The sequence below is a fragment of the Amblyomma maculatum genome, chromosome 2 (assembly GCF_055883805.1).
Source record: "Amblyomma maculatum isolate TAMU_Amacu chromosome 2, ASM5588380v1, whole genome shotgun sequence".
Classification (NCBI taxonomy): Eukaryota; Metazoa; Arthropoda; class Arachnida; order Ixodida; family Ixodidae; genus Amblyomma; species Amblyomma maculatum.
In genome coordinates this window covers 181,296,648-181,312,547 of record NC_139345.1, presented here as the reverse complement: position 1 = coordinate 181,312,547, position 15,900 = coordinate 181,296,648, and positions in this window count along the sequence as shown.

The following is a 15,900-nucleotide window of genomic DNA, read 5'->3' as shown; positions in this document are numbered from 1 at the left end:
AGAATTTGTTTTGATTGAATGGTCAACGGAAAATATTCACTTCGGCAGCCCATTAAAGCTGCGTTTTTAGGATGGCAATGACATTTGCGAGATCAGGGGAAAAAGTGGTCCATCGTGGGCAGTTTTCATACAGGGATAGCTAATACTGGAAAAACACAAGACAAATTGCAATGGTCCATTACAGCCAGTTTAAAACAACGGAACGGTCAACGTCGGAAGAACACAGGACACCTTGGCCCATTGTAGCCAGTTTTAAAAACTGAACGGGCAACGCCGGAAGAACACTGGACAACATGGTCCATTGTAGCCAGTTTTAAAAAAAGGAACGGCCAACGACGGCGGAACACAGGACAACTTGGTCCATTGTAGCCATCTTTAAAAAACTGAACATCCAATACTGGAAGAACAGAGGATAACATTGTCCATTGTAGCCATGTTTAAAAACCGGAACATCCAATGCCGGAAGAACACAGGACAACTTGGTCCATTGTAGCCAGTTTTAAAAAACGGAAAACCCAATGACGGAGGAAGGCAGGACAGCTTGGCCCATTATAGCCAATTTTAGAACCCGTGCGACCATTATTGGAGGAACAACGGCAATCTCGGTCCAACATAGACATTATGTATGTACGGCAGTGCCAATATCGGGAACTCACTGTACATCCTGGCCCAAGCTAGCCAGTGTTGGCTACTGGCAGCGCCAACACTGGGAGAGCACTGGCTAGAATGGGCCAATGTTGGACATTGTGTTGACTGGCATGTCCTATGTTGGGAGCATGCTGGTTAGGCTGGCCCAATGTAGGGCCACTGCTTGCCGTCGTACTTACAACATTGGCCCAATGCTTTGTGCTGCCTGGGAAGTTAAGGCTCCAGAAAAGAAAGAAGGATCTCATCGATGAAATACTCAAATATGACGAGCAAGTTCAAGACCTAGGAGACGCCTCAGTGAAGAGGGGCTCGCAGAAACGCACCGTGTGTTGTTAATGGAGAGCATAGCTGCCCCGAAAGCTACCTCAAAACATGGAAGCGTTGCCTACTGCTGCACATTCATTCGCCATCAAGATACAGGATTCGTCGAGAAAACGATATATTGCCTTTGCCCTATGGTAGAACCGCAAGGCTGAAATGCGGTTTCGACTTGGATTTCTTCGCAGCACTGAAACAGAAATTGGAAGCGAAATCTACCCAGGCAGCACAAGAGCCCGGGCCAATATTGTCAGTGAGTTGGCAGACATCAGCCCTATGTAGGCCCAGCGCTGCCATCTTATGGCTGGTATTGGTTGTGCCATTCTATAACACGTCCAACACTGGCCCTGAGGATTCCATTGGTAACCAATATTGTTCGTACCTATTTATATTGATAACAACATTGGCCCGTCATATCCGATGCCCTGACAATATCGGTGGTACCATTATACGAGGATGGCAATGACGGGCCTGGATATCCGGCGTATCACCGGTGTTGGCGCTGCCATGAAATAAGGATGGCTATAACGGACAGCATTAGCCATCAGTCCACTGATGTTGGCCAATATTCGACATATGCTGGACAATAATGTGAGCTCTGTTACAATGGCCCGCCAATGTCAGATATACACTGGCATACCTTACATATCAACAGTATTGGCATTGCCCTTTCATAAGGATGGCTATATCGAACAGCGTTAGCCATTACTCCACTGACGTTGGCTAATATATGGCATATGCTGGACAATACTGTCAGTTCTGTTACCATGTCCCGCCAAATGCATTAACACACACTTCAGTCAACATTTTCTTGTCTATTTCACCTACTGGTCACTACTAGAGGCAAATTAGCATGTGGTGGAAATATTCCGTGGGAAACCGCATTAGCGTGCTTTTGCGGTTGGCAGGCTCGTTTAATACCTGGAGTCGTTAACTGTGCTGTTATAATGAATGTTTTCAAGTTACCTTTTCAATTTTAAATACTTCGGAAATCTTGTGTCTAAATAGTCTTGTGAAGTTCCGCGGTGCTGGTTTCAGTCGCGTTTGCTTTAATCCCACCAAGCTGTTGTTGATGTTGCTCGGGATTACACCATGTTCTTTTACACTAGATCTTCATTGACTTAAGCTGGCCCTGTAATCGATCCACATGTATACTGTGACGAATTTGGATGAGACCGACAATCGGTCAACGGCGTCAAATATCAATAAGTTCACCCCCGTTTGCTGGTCCGTCAGCGCGGCGGCGGCGATAAATAGCTCCACGCCTACCGGTAGATTAGAAAGAATCAAAACGACATGTCATATATCGTGCGTAGGCAATGGTTGCTATTTTTTGTATTCTCTTCGGCAATGGTCTAGGTTCTTTCATAGCTGCTCCCGTGGCGATTCCTGCAGCTCTGGGTGAAGAGAATTCCAAAAGTTGTAGCAAATTTCTTTGCCCCCGAGTGTATTAGGTTTAAAAAAAGTGACTTCAAACAGACGATTACCGCAGGACACGCACGCAGTGCATTGCAAAAAATGAGCGATAAGCATCGGCATATTAAGGCTCGTACGTGACTCAGATCGACTATGGCGAGCGCGCTTCCATTGAAATAAACTTTAAAAATACACTAGTCCGTTTAAGCTATAGGAATACGAAGCATCGCAGCACATACTTTCGCTTAAACGATTTAACAGTGGTGATCTAAATTAAAGCTGGGTTATTGAGCGGTAAATTAAACGTCGGTCCGCACATGCATGGACGTTCCCACATATGGCAAATCGTATCGACGCTTCCTGCTTCGTTGTCGCTCTAAGAAAGGAAGTATTAGAAAAAAATGGAGAGAAAACACTGCACGTACAATCTAAGTATGAATAATATTAAGGTTATGCTGAAACAAATAACTGGGTTACAGTTTCACTTTTCTTCATCGCACTCGTTCGCACATTTGTTTTTTCTCAAGCGTCCGCCCTTGTTGACGACACACCGCGCACTTCTGTTCCAGTCCACTGATGGCACTCACTCGCGCCGAAATATGAACGCTCTGTTCGCTGCTTGCTAGGTGCATTGAAAACATCACAAACAAAGGAAGAAAAACATGGAGGCACGGCGCCAGCAACAGCGGCGCCGACTTGCCCGAGAGGATGCGCTCTGCAGGTGGGGTTGTCGGGTTACACGCTGCGCGATGCAATCCAAGACGCTGGCCCTGACGCTCCACGTGTGGTTCAAGGTGCACACGGCCGCCGCCCGGGCGGGAATTTACGACGCAATGCGTCAGCCGCTATACTTTAAGGCTCTATTTCTTTCAAATACCTATTTGACATACGTAGAACTAGCGTAACTTACGTCTTAGGCTTTGCGAGAGTAGACCATTCCATACGTGTATAATCAAAAATACGACTGCAATGACCATGGCGCATTAATCACTGATGGAATATCGCACACATACGGTACTGGTAAATGCTCTATGATTATCTTGAAACACTCATTCGGCAAACAAGTACGCCAGTTATTTGCTAAACAAGCCGCGAATATTCAAATCACTGCAGTGGCAAAAATGATCGCAGAGCCAGCTAGAGTCGCCCGCGGCACGGCGACGGGCCGGCTTCCACATTTCACAAGAACTTGAAACGCGAAATATATCCGCGTGGGGCTTTGTCACACTGAATTTTATAGGAAATCAAAATAGCTTCGTGTAGCAGCCAGTATACAAGAACGGCAGCTCAGCAGAACATTTGATTGGACGCCATGCAATTGTATTGATAGCATGATTTTTGAATTTCTGGATTATTTTTTTTGCACAAGTGCGAAAAAAAAAGTCTGTAACGTTTCTCCGCTTTTATTCACACCCCCAATTTCGCGATTCCGTCGTCGTTCACTGCATTACAATGCTTGCGCTACAAATGGCCAGAAGGAATAACTGTAGAGTTCAAAAACTAAATAAAGCAGTCGTTGTTTTACAATTAAGCTTAATTCGGTATCAAAGCTTATTATTCTCTAACTACCTTCGTGGTGGGACAGTTACAGGCGTGCGCGGGGAAGGGAGTTTTTTTTTTTTACAAATATTGTGTATGGAGAGAAGATTACCCATATGCAAACTGACTTGTTCGCATTAGAACGAAAAAAAAAATGTGAAAGAAAAGACTGGAAACACAAATAAAATACGAAAAGGTACAATGGGTATATTAACAACTGGATTACAATGACACATCTTTGTTTCGCACACGCTCGTTCGTACAGTTTTCCACCGCCTGCTCTCCGTGCTGACGCACCGCTCAATCCCCGTCCTCGCGCACTTCGCACTCCTGTCGTTCCCCGGATCGCATTCTCTCACCGCATGCGATGCGAGCAAGGTCCGAGGTTGCATGCGCGCGTCGAAATCCACGCAGGCGCGCCAAAGCGGTGGACGGGTCGACGCACCACTCAGGGTCCAAGGGGCGGACGGCCGCCGCCCAGGGTAAGGAATTGCGCAGTAATAAAAACACGAACGCTAACAGACTGGAGACTTCTTTCAAACATTTCCAGGCTCTGATAACAGGTTGCATAGAGAAATGTGCTTTCACCGCATTTTCTTGGCCAATAAAATATACGCAAGAAACTAAACTGTGAGAAAGAAATAAGCGCCTAATGAATCGGGCCAACAAACGACTAATCTATGAGATAGAATGATGCTGACGATGAGGATATATGAGAAAAAATGTAAGCATCGTATGCAACTAGCTTATAAAGAGGTGGCAGGTCGTGGTACTGAGATGCTTAGCTCAATAATTTTCAACAAACTTGCTTCAAATCCTCATTTCAGGGTGATTGAAATATTCCACTCGATTGAGCACTATTATATGAAAGAATTTTCGTTGGTATGCTAAAAGTGAGCAAACTATTTGTAGTAGAACACAGCATTCACAAAATACTACTTGAACAGGTTTGGGTGTTAGAAACAAAACAGCTACGCGCCTCTCCAGGGCGACGACGAGCTTCGCTGCTGGCACAGAGCCCTACATAGATGAGCAGCCGCAGAGCGCATTTATGCTGCTGCTGCTGCTGAAAAGGCGATTACTAAAAAGCTCGAAGGATGACGCGACCATCGCTTAGCCGGCATGACGGCGGCAGTTGTATTTTGTTTCAAAGAGGGCGCTCCGTTCATTCGTCCAACGGCCACTCGTTCGCTCGGCTCGACGTTCGGTGGCACCGCGCACGGAAAATGCTTCTTTCTTCAAGAAATATTCCATGTAAGTTTTCAAATTTTTTCATTCAGATTTCATAAAGCGTTTTGTATATTGGAGCAAAATATTAGCCTCTTAGATTGATTATTTTTTAAATTACAAGCGATGTCTTACATTTCATTGTTGCTGCAGGCTGCGTAAGCCATGTGCTAGGGAGATTTGTCTCCTTTTAGTATATTTCTTACGTTATTACCTTTTCAAAAGTGGTTCTCAAGTGTGCGCGACTTGATGCCGATCATTTTGCAGCTTATTTCAAGTTAAACCGTTACTGTTTTGCAGAGTACTGATTTTGTAAAGTAAACAACTGCGTGGCATCGTAGCCCTAAAAGCCAACTTCGGATATCCACGGCGTTACAGTGGCTGGAACGGCGTATAGCCGTTGCGTGGCTCGGCCGCTCGGGTTCCCTCGGGTGACCTCGAGCGGAGTCAGCGGAGTACGGGCAAAAGCATATTTTCTCGTGTCTGGTGCGATAAAACGCTAACCGCATGAGTCGCGCGGCAGCACGATGCGCAGTGCGCTGAGGACCGCTAAAGCATTGCCGCTCGGCGCTGTCGCCCAGATTCTGGGTTTTTAGAAAATCGCTCATGATGCTGGAACCAGCTCGCGAGGCAGCCAATCGCAAAAGGCTTCGGGGTACTCACCTTAGTTGTTTCTTTTTTTTTTTTTTGCATGCAAAGTTTGTTTCACTAGTCCGGTATGAGCGAAAATCCTGCAGACGCTCATTTCGTCTGATCCGTGCATATATGAGCGCATCGAGACGGTTTAGTAAAAGCTTGGTAGGGTAGTATTGCAAAACAGAAAATGCTAGTGTGGCTAGAAATTGCTAATTTTCGAAAGTTGCAGAAAAACGCCACTGCTTTAAATCATGTCTGCATCGCAGTATAGTAGCACGCCGCTGCGCTGGGACCATTTTTTTTTTTTTTTGGGGGGGGGGGGGGCTTGACGCTTTTCAAGAAATTTCATTAGTGTTGCTGTTTAGTGCAAGAAACTGGATATAGCGTAACTGTACTCATTTACCAAACGAGGAGGCGGCGCTAACAAAGCAAGACTGAAAACGCGTCTCTGTCGCTGAGGTCCTTCGCTCTGTGCGATGTGTACCAGCAGCAGCGACAGGCGTTGGCGTCGTCGTCGCGCGATGCATCGCCAGGAATTGTCGCCTATTTTTATCTTTCTGTATCGTTGCTTCAGTTGCAATAGATCAGTTGCAAAACCTACACGTCAGCTTCCTGGTGCGGCAGACATTCCTGCACAATGGCGGCATAGACTTTGGGATAATAGTTGGGCACAGTGCTAGCACATCGCCTGACGGGTAGGGTAATTCCCGCACCTCCTGCCCATTCGTCACAGTATTATTCGCATGCGCATTGTCGCCCCACTATTACCCTCTCCGGTTAGTGTCCCTTTTCTAAATTTTCTTCACCCCTAGGGTGACAGTGCGCCCCCCTTTATTCCAGCGTTAAGAATGCCCAAAAACCTTTCTCTGACAATGGCCTGTGCGTGGGGAACTGCATCCAAAGCAGCGTGGACTGTGGTAGATGCATGTACTGCACCTAACTATTATCCCTGAATCAGGTTCTGTCGCCACTGTGCACGAATTCCTGCCCCACAGGGAAGCTGACCTGTAGGTTTTGCAACTGGTCTGTTATAGCATCTCCAGCAGGGCCGGAGCCTTAAGTGTGAGCGCTGGGTGGGCTCAGGCAATTTAAATTCCAGGCCGGGTTCGGGTTTGTAGCATGAGGCCCGGGTCGGGCTCAAAATTTATGCCCGTGCACACCTCTAGTCGCGTCGGTTGTGTAGCACACGTTTGGCGCCCGTGCCTACTTTTAATTTTGTTCTTCGCACCATGACACTTTGCTCCAGCATCAAGACTGCATGAAACATCAGTATGCATTTTCCGGTCGTTATGCTAACTGATCGCCCCACCGCCCTGGCACAGCTATGTTATAGCATGTGTAACATAGAGTTGCAATTAGTCCATTTTTTGAGACAGCTTTCAATTGAAATTATAGATTAACTAAACAGAGAAGAGCCGTGGTATGCTGTTATCATGATTTAGAGGCATCGATTTAATGGAGACTTTCTTTCCTTGCATTTAGGGCTCTTTGCTCTATAACGCCCGCAGGCCAGCTGCTCCACTTGTATCATCGCACTGCTTTTGCACAAGCAATCATCTGCCATCAAAGGGGTGCTGCCTGAATGTGAGGCAGACAACATCGTCAACACTTTGGTGCTGCAAGCCTGTCAACAACTGCGGGAGCCTTGCCATGAAACATGCTGTGTGTAAGGAAACATTGCCTCGGTAGGTATGACACATTGCCTTTGTTTTGCATTATATAAAAGCTTTAAATGCTCTGCTGGCGTTTTGCTATATGATTGCATGCTATATGACTTTTTCTGGCTTTTTAGCTCAAGGCTTACTTGTTCAGAAGTCTTGCCCACCAGTATGCAGAAAATAATATCCTCCATGTCCCTGGCAGTGCTTTAGTAGCTGGTGCTATATTTCATTGCTTTATTTCAACAGTATGTGACTATTTCAAGTTGAGGCATGATTGAGTGAACCTGTGGTGTAATAGCACAATAAGAGACTGAAGAAGTAGTTGTCATTTGCGTAACACGGGAGTGCAGGTGCTTTAAGTGACGGAATATTTAGCATACTTGATTATGCTTGCACTACAAGAATTCGCAGGAAGCCTGTATTGAGGTTGCAGAGAAGAAAGCCATTCAGTATTGCTCAGGTTATTTGCCTTCCACTCTCCATTACTGCTGCCTGCACTGTATGTATTTGTTCATACAGACATGCAGTTACTGACTGCTTGTACATTTCTGGTTGCCTACACTGGCTTTAGCCATGTAGATGTAATATTACTTTGATCTAAACCAGGCTATTTACTTTGCTCAAATTGACAATTTTAAATAATTTTCTCCCCAAGCCATTGAGATTCGCCATTAGCTCCCAACTCGCTTTATTCGCAGCTGCAATGAATTTATTCTGTAACCCTAGAGCAAGACATTTGCAGAAAGGAGATCATCATGCAATACTTGTTCAAATTTTGTAAGTTTTAGAGAACATTGTTTGTTTTTGCATATGCTTCTGTGTTCGGAAAACAGAGCAGACTTGCTTACAGTGCAGGAGGGGTGGGCTGAAAGACAAAAGGAAATTATTAGTGCAGCTGCTCATTCAGGCGTGCATTCCTTGTGCATTTATTGCTCTTATATATGTGCACCTTTGCCTGCATGCTTGCCAGGGCTTTCCCCATAATGGGTGGCAGTGATCTTGCCGCCTACCTCTCAGGGGGGCTGCCCTTTTCTAACTACCTGCTCACAACCAACTCACCTCCTGGGCTTCAAATTTGTCATACTCAAGGACGATTTTCTGTGTTTGATGCTACCAGTGACGCCATTTAAGATACGCAGTGTGCATCATTGGTTCATTAGTTTCATTTCGGGATGTTGTCACCCCTTATATTCCTTACTCATATTTCTTTTTCTACATCCCCTTGCAACTGCCAAACGAAATAAGACGTATAAAACTACCAAACTCCCGCAGTCTCTGAATGCTATGTCAACAACAAAAAACTTTTGCATGTCTTAAATAAAAGTAGAAATGATCCCCCGATGTTCTTTTTTATTGTCATATCTAGTCAGACGGTTTAGTGAACTGCCACATGACCAAGCATATTGCAACTGTAAGTGCACTGAGGAGTCATGCGTTAGAGCAAGCATATGGATCTTGTGTTGCTTAGCTGCTTAACTCCAAATATCCTCCTTTGTCAGACAAGATATTTTTTTAGAAAACTGGATGAGCCAGGAGAAAGCAGATTGGATTCTTAGCTGCATTGTTACTTGTTACACGTGTGTTCCACCCCTGTATACATGAACTCGGCAGAATTGCGTCGAGTACGTCTGTCGAGTGAAAAATCAGTTGTGGGGTTCATGTATACACAGTCGGGTCGAGTAAAATAGGCGGCGGAGCGGGTCGCGTTAACTCGATTTCAGGGGGTAGGTTAATTCGCTTGACCCGCTTATCTAAAGGCATGTAGACGCAGTCCAGTCAGGGAGTCTAGTTATGCATGTAGACGCTGTCCAGTCAGGGAGTATAGTTATGGGGAATTCTGGGATAGGAAAAGTCTCTGGAGCGGCGACGAGCGTCACTCGAAATGAATGCTTTTTAGCGCTCGTCAACGACAAAAAATAATCGAAGCTCTCGATAGTAAAAGTCAATGGCATCAAATACGAGTAAGAACTTGCACAATAACTTCGAATCTCGATGCTACGCTCTGCTACGATACTTACTCACTAGAAAGCGAGTTCATGTAGACATCAGCCGTGTCGAGAATGATGACCTTGCTTACTCAACGCTGATTCAACCCGTTCTGTCGAGTCAATGTATACAAGGCTATTGTACTTGTAATTTTAGGTGAACTCTCAGTTCGTGTATTGCACATTAAATTTGAGCGATATGTGTGCTTTTTTGCGTCTTTGCTGTTTTGTTCTGCAAACAATACTATTTCTCCAGACACAATCTTATTTTTAATTTGAGTACAAAATATTGTCTATTTTTGAAAAAAAAATAATTTGTGAGGCTGTTAAGGAATTTTGATTTTGAAATATATTCACAAAGTATCAACGTTTTATAGATACTGAAATATAAAATGTGTGCGAAAAAACGTTTCAGCTCAGGATTAAACTGGTTTTTCAAGGAGCTTGTGATAGGGTGGAAGTGAAAAATCACTGTCATGCTAGATGTATCGTTTTTTTATGACCCCAAAGTCACATCATGCATTGTATTTTAAGGTGTGCTTAAGCAATGAAATAATATTTGGCCTCAAATATTCAGGCAGATTACTATTCTCTATACCAACAACTACAATCAGATGCCCGAGCACCACACCTGGTACCTGGACATAAAATCACCCAGGTATGCTGTCGTGACGCTGGGGCTATGGCGACCCGGCCTTCACTTGGTAGCGTGCAGAGACTCCGGGTTGAAGAAGGACTGAATCTTCGAAGTTGGTAAAATATGTACAAGCAGGTTTACTGGCACTTTGAGAAAACGTATTTACAAGAATATTTACATGAAGAAGAAGGGTACATCAGCAAAATGACAAGCGTTAAGAGTTCATAGCGAGAAGCGACTGGATGAGCCGTTTACCCAGGGCCCAGAGCGACATTTCGTGCTCTGCAGCGTCCTTAAAAACCCCCTATGTCCAGCCCCTCTCTGAAGATGCTGACCAACCAAATCCAGGGCACGCCCCTCAGGTATCGGCATCCAATCGAACACATCACTGCACTGATGGTCTGAAGCACTGACTGGTCCGGCATTCATTCGTTGGGCGTGATCACTTGTTGGCGGGAAAAGCTTGGGAACGGCGAGGAGAGGAGGTACATTTCTATTCTTCAGCAAAGAAACCACAGGCTGGTTCTGGGGGTTTTACTTCTCAGAAACCCGAGTGCACGTGGCGCCGCATAGGGCTCCCAACATGGTCCCTTTTCGACAATTGCAAATCTTTCCTGCATTCCCGGGAAATCACTTAATGGCCGTATGAGTCATGCTCTTCTCTTGTCCTGCACGTCAGCGGACATGTCACTCTGTCGTCTCCTTTGGATAGGAGGCATTCATCACTGGAGGATAGCACTTCTCGACTGGAAGGGTGAACAAAAGAAAGCACTTCCTGCTATTTCCCGCAGGGGGACGTTTCTTTGTGTTTTTCCAGACGTTCTCTTGACAGGGCCAATTTGGCATTTGCAGGTTGTCCACAAAGCAAAACATGCTTACAAAACAGGATTCCTGGAAACAGGCTCACTTAGAGCCAATGGACCATCACCACATATTCACAAAACTTTTCCATGCCCACAGGCGAACAATAGAGCGCGCAAATGCGGATGCTTGGTCGTAACAGCCTCCTCCCCCGCCAGAAGAGACTCGGAGGGCAGCAGCCGCAGCTGCTGCATGAAGAGACGACTTAATGGCCTGCACGTGAACGCTTGAAGCTCGCTGCTGCATGTCGCGTTGTCTTGATTGTTGTAGGCCAAATTGCTTGAGCTATCTGAAACTCAACCACATGTCGAAGCAAGCACTCGGCTCCCGTCTGAAGAGACCAGGTCAAAAGAAAACTGCCATTGTTGTTCGAGAAAAGCCCACTCTCAAGACGTTCAGGACCCACGTAAACCTCGAAAACCAAACGTGCTGCTTTACATAGTCATCTATATTCAAGCGCACGAAAAAAAAAAAAAAAACCTGATTATCAATTTGGATACATGGTGAGGAACATCTCGGACCGCTTAGAAAGAGCGGCTAAGCGCGTCCGCATTCCCATTTAACTTCCCCTTTTTGTATCTTATTTAAAAATTGTACTGCTGTAAAATCAAGCTCCACCTAAGAAGGCGACTGTTCTTCGATGTCGCAGTTTGCAGCCAAGCCAGGGGACAATGGTCCGTCTCTACGGTGAATTTGGCCCCTCCAAGATAGCACTGCAATTTTTGAATGGCCCATACAATGCAAGCGCATTCCTTCTCTGACGCGCAATAAGCCCTCTCTCTAGAACTCAGTTTTCTGCTCAAGTAGAGCACGGGGTGCTCATTACCGTCGTCATCTCTCTGGCAGAGAACAGCACCTAACCCTCGATCACTGGCATCACACTGGACCGTGAATTCTCGGCCATAGTCTGGAGCTCGCAATACCGGACGGCTAATCAGCACAGCCTTCAGGTTTACGAAGGAGGCTTCCTTTTGTTCGTCCCAGACTACATTTGTCGGTTCTGTCTTGCGGAGAGCGTCGGTCAGAGGGCTAGCCAAAGCTGAATAGTTAGGGATGTAGTGATTGTAGTACCCAGTCAGACCCAGGAATGCTCGAATTTCCGTCTTCGTGCTCGGCCGCGGGTAGTCTGCTACCGCAGAAATCTTAATCTCGCTGGGTTTCCTGAAACCTTGACCTACATTGTGACCCAAGTAGTCCACGGTCGCCCTTGCCAGGCAACATTTCTCGGCCTTTACGGTTAGTCCAGCTTGACGCAAAAGGCTCAGTACAGCTCTTAGATGTACCATATGGTCCGCCCATGAGTCGGAAAAAACCGCAATGTCGTCTAAATAAGGCACCGCGAATGTTTCACACCCCTTTAAAACCCTACCCATGAGTCGGGAAAAACAAAATGGAGCATTTTTGAGCCCGAAACTCATCATTGTTGGCTGGTAGCTGCCCGTCGGAGTGACGAAAGCCGCGTATCTGCTGGCGCGTTCAGTGAGCGGTACTTGCCAGTATCCTCGAGTAAGGTCCAGCGTAGTCACATATGCCGCTCTACTGACCTGTTCTACTCTCTCCTCAATATTCGGAATAGGATACACTTGATCCCTGGTGAGAGAATTTAGCTTTCGGTAGTCTACCACAGGCCTAGGGTCTTTACCTGGAGCTTCTACTAAGATCATAGGCGAAGCATAATCGCTTTCCGAGGGTTTTATTACTCCCAATTCCAGCATGCGAGTTACTTCCCTATCCAGAATTTCTCTTTGCCTTGGAGAAAATCGGTAGCACCTTGATCGCACTGGCACGTCTGAAGTCAGCTCAATATCGTGCTCAGTCAAATCAGTTCTGCCTGGCCTGTCCACGAAGCAGGCCTCAAACTCTGTTATTATCTCGCCCAGATCGGACAGCTGGGATTTCTTTAGTTCTCCTCTCTGCTCCGTCTTTTTGAGAAGCTCCTGAGCGTTGCTTCCTTTTCCGCTGAGGCAAATCAAGTTGTCCCCCATCTCCTCGGGAAGGTTTAACGTTAGATTTACCACGGCTTCCCTCTGCACATAAGGCTTCATAAGATTGCAATGATAAATGCGCACTTCTTTACGCCTACCGGGAATTTTCACTGCGTAGTTAGTGTTAGAAAGCTTTGCAACGACTTCAGCCGGTCCTTCCCACTGTACTTCGAGCTTATTCTGCCTTGAACTTCTCAGCAACATCACCTGGTCCCCGATACAAAACGTCCTTTGACGGGCTGACTTATCATAGTACACCTTGGAACGAGCCTGGGCTGACTTCATGCTGGCCTCAACGAGTTCCTTAGTGTTATGTAAGCGATTCAAGAGGTTCAGAATGAATTCTACTACTGTTGGGTCTTCTCCGCGCCCCTCCCAGGCTTCGCGCACCATTCGCAAAGGTGAGCGCAGTGACCTTCCGTACACCAACTCGGCTGGGCTAAATCCAGTGGATTCGTGCGGCACTGACCGCAAAGCGAAAAGCGCTGCAGGCAGGCAGGTATCCCATTCGCGCTTGTTTTCATAGCACAGTCCCCTCAGGACTCGTTTGAGAACAGAGTGCCATCTTTCTACGCTGTTGCTCTGCGGATGATGGATCGAGCTATGCACTACCTTAATGCCGCATCGCTCGAGAAATGAGGTGGTGAGGACACTCGTGAAAACGCTACCCTGATCACTTTGTACCTCGGAAGGGAATCCAACTCGTGCAAACACTGACAGCAGCGAATCCACTACACTCTCGGACGTCACCTCGCGCAGCGGAACAGCCTCTGGAAACTTTGTGGCTGGGCATAACATAGTGAGGATATAACGGTACCCTGACTCGGTCACAGGAAGTGGCCCAACTATATCTATTACTAACCGGTGAAACGGCTCGGTAATGATTGGTACTAACACCATCGGAGCTTTCCACTTATCTTGCGCCTTTCCAACCCGCTGGCACGTGTCGCATGACCGTACAAAATTTTCCGTGTCCTTAAAACATCCAGGCCAATAGTATTCTTGCAACAGCCTCTGCTTTGTTTTCTTTATTCCAAGGTGACATGACCCCACCGCTGCCACCAGTTGTCGTGACGCTGGGGCTATGGCGACCCGGCCTTCACTTGGTAGCGTGCAGAGACTCCGGGTTGAAGAAGGACTGAATCTTCGAAGTTGGTAAAATATGTACAAGCAGGTTTACTGGCACTTTGAGAAAACGTATTTACAAGAATATTTACATGAAGAAGAAGGGTACATCAGCAAAATGACAAGCGTTAAGAGTTCATAGCGAGAAGCGACTGGATGAGCCGTTTACCCAGGGCCCAGAGCGACATTTCGTGCTCTGCAGCGTCCTTAAAAACCCCCTATGTCCAGCCCCTCTCTGAAGATGCTGACCAACCAAATCCAGGGCACGCCCCTCAGGTATCGGCATCCAATCGAACACATCACTGCACTGATGGTCTGAAGCACTGACTGGTCCGGCATTCATTCGTTGGGCGTGATCACTTGTTGGCGGGAAAAGCTTGGGAACGGCGAGGAGAGGAGGTACATTTCTATTCTTCAGCAAAGAAACCACAGGCTGGTTCTGGGGGTTTTACTTCTCAGAAACCCGAGTGCACGTGGCGCCGCATAGGGCTCCCAACATGGTCCCTTTTCGACAATTGCAAATCTTTCCTGCATTCCCGGGAAATCACTTAATGGCCGTATGAGTCATGCTCTTCTCTTGTCCTGCACGTCAGCGGACATGTCACTCTGTCGTCTCCTTTGGATAGGAGGCATTCATCACTGGAGGATAGCACTTCTCGACTGGAAGGGTGAACAAAAGAAAGCACTTCCTGCTATTTCCCGCAGGGGGACGTTTCTTTGTGTTTTTCCAGACGTTCTCTTGACAGGGCCAATTTGGCATTTGCAGGTTGTCCACAAAGCAAAACATGCTTACAAAACAGGATTCCTGGAAACAGGCTCACTTAGAGCCAATGGACCATCACCACATATTCACAAAACTTTTCCATGCCCACAGGCGAACAATAGAGCGCGTCTCTGAGACCAAGTGTCTCGCTGGAAGGACAGTTTTTCGCAGGTTCGCTCAAAGTTAGCCAGATACAGACCGATATCCCCTGATATCACATATGGCTGCATGTACTTTGACATCTTGAAATCTGCCTCCTTGTTGAGAAGAGGTACCGCTAGCTGGGGACAATTGCCCGACCTCTTGCTCAACTCTAGTTCTAATTTCCGGAGCTCAATTTCTTGGTCCAGCTTTTTTGCTTCTCTTTCACGCTTCTTTTCCCCTTTTTCCCACTCACGTTCGCTGTCTGAGCTGTTCCTTTTTTTGACCGATGAGGTTCCATGCTTCACTGAGCTCCTCATCATCGGCTCCCAAATCTGTGATTGCCTTTATAATCAAAGGTTTTCGTGCCAAACCACTTGTATCAATTCCCAATTCCTCACACAATTGCAACAGTTCCGGTTTCTGCAGCTTTTGTAGGTCCATGATCGCTCCGAGTGTCGGCTACTTCCAAAACAACAGTGCAAACTACCAAACCTAAAGGCGTTTCCACACTCTCTTTACCGGTTCTAAAATCTAACCCTGTTCTAGAACCTGGTCCACATCAGAAGAAAAGCCAAGCACTCACCCACACATGCGATCGATGTTCCGAGCTGCCCTCTTGTTGGCCGATTGTTGCTCCTGCTTGTTGCTTGAGATGCCACCTCCGATCACAAGGTGTTGTGGCTTGTAGCTTCAGATCCACCTCCAATCACCAGATGTTGTGGCTTGTAGATTCAGATCCCACCGCTGGTCACCAGTTGTCGTGACGCTGGGGCTATGGCGACCCGGCCTTCACTTGGTAGCGTGCAGAGACTCCGGGTTGAAGAAGGACTGAATCTTCGAAGTTGGTAAAATATGTACAAGCAGGTTTACTGGCACTTTGAGAAAACGTATTTACAAGAATATTTACATGAAGAAGAAGGGTACATCAGCAAAATGACAAGCGTTAAGAGTTCAT